General features: G+C 44.3%; 1 pseudogene; it reads left to right on the top strand.

Annotated features, from left to right (window-relative positions):
• Window positions 1-2392: 2392 nt before the first annotated feature.
• Window positions 2393-5870, top strand: LOC119326785 (annotated as a pseudogene).
• The last annotated feature ends 859 nt before the right edge of the window (window positions 5871-6729 follow it).

Genomic DNA, 6729 nt, shown 5'->3' with positions numbered 1-6729 from the left:
GGAAGAGGAAAAAGAGGTGTGTGGGCATTACTTGTTTTGCCCACATATAGATGTTGGGTTGTTCCTCTTATACACCACACAAAATGTGTGGGCAGATCCCCTAACGTCTACACGTGTGGCACTTATCGGCGTCCAAAAAATAACACAACTGATTTCAAATGAAGCACATGTGAAATCACGGGTGAGCTGGCATCGTGCAACGTCGTACTACGGGCGGATCCATTGGATAAATTGCTATGTTTTGGGGAAACAACCGAGAAAAGAAGAAAAAGCAGATTTCCGTGTTGACTACACGTCTACGTACACAGAAGTCATCCATCCTGACTGCCCTTGGCTTTCATGGTTGCTGCGCTGGAAAAAGCCAGCCACGTCCTTGCCACGGCCTGTCAGCTTCTACTAGTGTGCTCTGGGCCCTTGGAAGATTGAAGTCTCCTCTCAGTACTCTGCTTTACCAATCATCTTAGAGGTGGGCTGAGACAAATCAATCACCTTTAGTTTGTGCGCCTCATTTCATTGGACAGATTAAGTTGTTGATGGCAGAAGATAGGGAGTACATATTTGTTTTTTTTTCGAGAGTACGCCAATGGCGTACCATATATTTATAGAAGATAGAATGTATGTATAAGAAGTTAGACATAGTGCGAACACAAGGCCCAACATGAGACACACACCAACACCTAAGGACCTAGAGCTAACTTCTCACAAATCGTTGTAACCCTCCCACACCGACACCTGCAAGTCTCCATTCTTCTATCTCCGCGAGCACCTTGTCGGCCAATGCACTAGGAGTCACTTGTTGATCAAGGCGGTTGAACACCCGAGCATTCCTCTGTTTCCAAATAGACCAAGTGGTTGCCGTGACCAAAGTGTCGAAACCCCTTCTATCTCGCCCATGGAAGCTCCTTCTTTCCCTAAGCCACCAATCAGTCAAAGTGTCTGTAGGCGAGGGCGCTTGCACATTGATTCTCGGGTGATCCCATATTCGGTGCCAGACTTCCTTGGCGTAGACGCAGTGGGCAAAGATGTGGTTCACGTTGTCTTCGTCTTGAAGGCAGGCGAAGCAAGCCGAGGGCCGGTCTTGCAAGCCATGCCTAGCTCTTCTGTCTGACGTCCAGATTCTATATTGCATCGCCAGCCACATAAAAATTTTGCATTTCAGCGTTGCCCAGCTTCTCCAGATGCATTTGGCAGTTTGGAACGTCTCAAGCCCCATGCAAAGTCTGTCATACACCGATCTTGCGAAGTACTTGCCCGATGCAGCGCATGGCGAAGTGAAGACGTCCGGATCCTCGGGATTTCTCTTTATAGTGGCAATCGCATGACAAAGGTGCATGAGTTGTATCTGCGCCATGAACGATGGGTTCTCCTGAACATCCAACAACCATTTGTCTCCTTCTAGGGCTTGCTGGACCGTCCTGCTGTTGATGATTCTTGGCGTGACAGAGCCCAGGATCAAAGGTGCGATGTTAGCAACCGCGAAACCTTGCAACCATCGATCTCTCCAGAATAGCACCTTAGTGCCCGATCAAAGACGGCGGGGGGCTATGGCCTGTGGACACCGGCGCCAGAGTGGCGCACGGCGGGGGAAGGGGAGAGGCGCTAGGGGAGTGGGGGAGAGGCAAAGGAAGGTTACTGACCGCTGGATGGGGAGGTGGGAGACGCGGTCATACCGAATAGTACATATTTGTTCAGATTACAGAATATCGCTAGCGATGATGCGTTGGTCAAAGTTAGCTACAGCTTCTCACCACCGTGTGGCCAAACTCATGGCCACGCCAACTTATGGAGCTGCCGGCCTGGTGTATGAGGACTTCGTCGTATAAATGTTACTCCCTCCGTCTCAAAATAAATGTCTTAATTTTGTACTTTGTACTAGCTCTAGTACAAATTTGTATTAAGTTCAAGACATTTATTTTGGGACGGAGGAATATTATCAGTCTGTCATCCTGCACCATCAAACGAGGGAGACGGGTTAAAAACATAGTTTTAAATAGCGCGCTAAGCATCTTAGCGGTCGACCTCTTCCCAATGCTATAGCGTGCTATAGCGGAGCTATAGCGCGTTATTTAAAATGTTTGTTCATTTGTTTGGAGCAAAGTCTCTTAGCGCAAGACCTTTTGTAAACGCTATAGCGTGCTATAGCGGAGCTATAGCGGGCTATTTAGAACAGTGGTTAAAAATGAGGACGCTCAACAAGTCAAGAACCACGATGTTTCCAGGAAACCACCCACTCCACTGATGACCCTGCAATGAAACCCTGAGAGCAACGGACAACTGCACAGTCTGCACTCCAGACTCCAGTACTACTACTACTCCGTACATATTAACTCCCATACCCTGAGCAAGCACTCGAAACATTCACCCAGCATACGAGAACCAGATGCAAAGCAAAATGCGATCTGCTTCAACACCCCTGCTCTACCTCTACCTTTGCCTCCTCGTCTTGCCGTCATGGCTCCTTCTCTTGCAACGAGCGCACGCAGCAGCGCGTCATGGTGGCATATCACTCATGTCTCAACAGAAGGCCCTCCTCCACTGGAAATCAACACTTGCAAACCCAGCAGCGGAGATGAGCTCCTGGCGGGACACCGCCAGCAGCAGCCCGTGCAACTGGACGGGGATCATGTGCATGGCCGTTCGCCATGGCCGCATCATGCCCTGGGTCGTGACCAGCATCTCCCTGCCAGATGCTGGCATCCATGGCAAGCTTGGTGAGCTCAACTTCACAGCTCTCCCATTCCTCACATATATCGATCTAGGCACAATAGTCTCCATGGTCCAATACCGCCTAATATCAGCTCGCTATCATCCCTCTCCACCCTTGACCTTAGCATCAATCAGCTCAGAGGCCACATACCACACGAGATCGGCCAACTGGCTAGCCTCACCATACTTGACATCTCCTTCAATAACCTAACAGGACATATCCCTGCGTCCCTAGGCAACCTGACAATGTTGATTTATCTTGTTATCCACCAAACCATGGTCTCAGGTCCCATTCCAAACGAGTTAGAAAGGCTTGTCAGCCTGCAGGGTTTACAGCTAAGCAACAGCGCCTTAAGTGGCAACATACCCGCAACTCTTGCAAACCTGACCCAGCTAAATGTTCTGTTATTGTATGGTAACAAACTGTCGGGGCCGATACCCCATGAGCTAGGCAAGCTAGTCGATCTGCAATTCCTTCAACTTGATGAAAATAAACTAACCGCTCAAATCCCTTTCTCCATATCCAATCTAACTATGTTAAATGAACTCTCTCTCGTCGAAAATCAAATCACAGGTTCCATCCCCGCTGAAATAGGAAGGCTAGTCATGTTAAACAAACTTGATCTCTACCAAAATCAAATAACAGGAACAATACCTCCAGAAGTAGGCAACCTCACTAGGCTCAAGATACTTCGTGTCTATAAAAATTGACTAACGGGTTCTATACCCCCAGAACTAGGCATCCTAGTAAATCTCTCGAATTTGAACCTATCAGCCAACCAAATCGCTGGCTCTATTCCTGCCAACTTAGGAAACCTTACTAATTTATTAAGATTGTCCCTTTTTAGAAATCAGATAACAGGCTCTATCCCACAGGAAATTGGCAATTTGGTGAACCTCCAAACATTGTTCTTGGACGAGAATAAAATTTCTGGCTCAATACCCAAAACATTTGGAAACCTACAAAACATCCAACGTCTGAACATGAATGATAACAAATTAACAGGATCTCTTCCTCAGGGTTTTGGAGATCTCAAGAACATAGTCGGCCTTAATCTGGCTGATAACTCCCTTTCTGGACCTTTGCCTATGAATATATGTACCGGCGGCAGTCTCAGAGCTTTTGTAATGTCTCTGAATATGTTCAATGGCTCAGTTCCATGGAGCTTAAAGACCTGTACAAGTTTGACTGGACTTTACCTTGACGGAAACCAACTGACAGGAGATATATCTCACCATTTTGGAGTTTATCCACAACTTAGGCACATATGGTTGACGTCCAATAGACTCTCTGGGAGCATTGCACCAAAGTGGGGAGACTGCCCCCAACTAAAGGAATTCAAGCTAGGACAAAACATGATTACGGGTCAAATACCTCCCACCCTATCAAAATTATCCAATTTGGTAGACCTAACACTCGATTCTAACCACATAACTGGTTGGATTCCACCAGAGTTAGGACATTTGAAAAATCTTTATATCTTGAATCTGTCACTCAATCAGTTATCAGGCCCTGTACCTTTGCAGTTGGGGAAGTTGAGAAATTTAGGACACCTTGATTTATCTGAAAACAGTTTGAGTGGATCAATACCAGAGGAATTGGGAACCTGCATAGAACTATTGTTCTTGAAGATCAACACCAACAACTTCACTGGAAAATTGCCTGGTGCAATTGGAAATTTAGCAAGTCTACAGATGATGTTAGATGCCAGCAATAACAAACTTGAAGGTGTCTTGCCAAAAGATCTTGGAAAGTTGGAGATGCTGGAATTTCTTAATTTATCCCATAACCAGTTCAGTGGAAACATTCCATCCTCCTTCGCAAGCATGGTGAGCCTATCGACACCTGATGTGTCCTACAACGACTTGGAAGGACCACTCCCAATAGGACATGCACTTCAAAATGCTTCAATAAATTGGTTTCTTCACAATAAAGCTCTGTGCGGTAACTTCTCTGGACTGCTACCTTGTTACTCAACTCCAGCATCTGGTCGCCATAAACAAAAGATACAAAGTTTCCTCCTGCCAATTGTTCTTGTTGTGGGGTTTTCCACCATTGCTACAATTGCTATCATTGCAATTCTGATACGTAGCAAGAAAAAGAAACAACAAAGTGGTGCTACAGATGAGGGGAGGAACATGTTCTCTGTTTGGAATTTTGAAGGACGACTAGCATTTGATGATATTATCAGGGCAACAGAAAATTTTGATGACAAGTACATCCTTGGAGCAGGAGGACATGGAAAAGTCTACAAGGCACAACTCGAAGACGGGCAGCTAGTTGCTGTAAAGAAATTCCATCCAACAGAAGAAGAGTTGATTGATGAGAGAGGATTTCACAGTGAAATGGAAATCTTAACACAGATTCGACAAAGAAGTATTGTCAAACTCTATGGATTTTGCTCCCATCCAACGTACAAGTTTCTTGTCTATGATTACATTCAGCGTGGAAGTCTCCACACGACTTTACAAGATGAGGAATTAGCCAAGGGATTGAATTGGCATAAGAGAGCTGCCCTTATAAATGATGTTGCTCAGGCAATATCCTATTTGCACAATGACTGTAGTCCTCCTATAATTCATCGAGATATCACAAGCAACAACATCCTACTTGATACAAATTTTAAGGCTTATGTCTCAGATTTTGGTACAGCAAGGATTTTGAAGCCTGATACATCAAACTGGAGTGCACTAGCAGGGACATATGGCTACATTGCTCCTGGTACAGATATGCCTCCCTTTGACATAAAATTATTTCTATCTCTACCTTTATCCGCTTTTATGGTTCCATAGCTTCTTGTTTACACTTTCTTGTCCATTGACTTCTAATGCCGATCCTTGTCTTTGGTGCAGAGTTGTCCTACACTTCTGTTGTGACAGAGAAATGTGATGTGTACAGCTGTGGTGTGCTTGTGCTAGAGGTGTTGATAGGGAAGCATCCAAGAGATCTACTCCAACATCTTGCCTTATCAACAGAGCCATATACTCTTGTCAATGAAATCTTGGACCAACGGCCTTCTGCACCAACAACAATAGAAGAGAAAAACATAGTTTTCCAAATCAAGGTAGTATTTTCTTGCTTGAAAGCTTCCCCTCAAGCAAGGCCAACAATGCAGGAGATCTGCCAGATGCTCATCCATTATGAATCTTCCACTTCAGTGTGAAGACAACATGTTGTAGTTACATTCGATGAACTATGGGATGCATAAGCATGGTAGGGATGATTACCTCCCTGTTTGTTGTAATGAATAGCAATACAGCTGATTTCCGGCAAAATCTAGCAATATAGTTGTTGGGGACACTTTCTGAGGCCAGGCATAAAATATGCAGGTTTATCTCCAACAAATGCAATCAACACTAAGTGCATTTTTAAACCATTGTAGTATTCCAATAGTGTTTTCGCAAGAGGTAATATGCAAATTCCTTACAAACAAGTGGTTGAATATCATCCACTTGAACTTCTTTCACTGTGATTCCTGACCCTTGTGCATTCACTATGATTTGTTGTATAGCGCATCCGATGTAGCTTACAATATCTAAGTGAGAAAACAACCATTGCTTAACTGCAAATTTACATACTGTAAAACAGGTGCATTATGTGACACAGTAAAATTATGTAAAATATTTTAGTCCTCGAGAGAAAAGGAACAAAATACATGTATTACATGATTGGCGAGACAACAAAAATAAAGTGAACAAACTGTTTATTCTCTGCCTCTCTGGTGTGTGCAGATGGCGTGATTAGCATGGCAACAAAATGGACTGAGTTTAGCACACAAAATAATATAGGCTATGAATAGGAATCTTAATTGGCGAGCAAACTTTTTTTATCAACACAGGCGTACAATGGTCAGTGACTTTGCTATCTGTACTGCTACTTAGTCATTCCCCTAGCTAGTTGTTTCTCCTCTCAGTTATTCCAGTTCTGCGTAGTTTTCTCTCTATTCAGTTTTGTTATCTCTGTGTACTCTGTTTTTCTTTGGAAAATTCTTTTTTGAAAGAAATTATCGTACCCCCAATTTA

This window comes from Triticum dicoccoides, chromosome 6B (assembly GCF_002162155.2).
Source record: "Triticum dicoccoides isolate Atlit2015 ecotype Zavitan chromosome 6B, WEW_v2.0, whole genome shotgun sequence".
Taxonomy (NCBI): domain Eukaryota; kingdom Viridiplantae; phylum Streptophyta; class Magnoliopsida; order Poales; family Poaceae; genus Triticum; species Triticum dicoccoides.
Note: the sequence above shows the minus strand (reverse complement) of the source record. Positions and strands in the feature narration are given on the sequence as shown.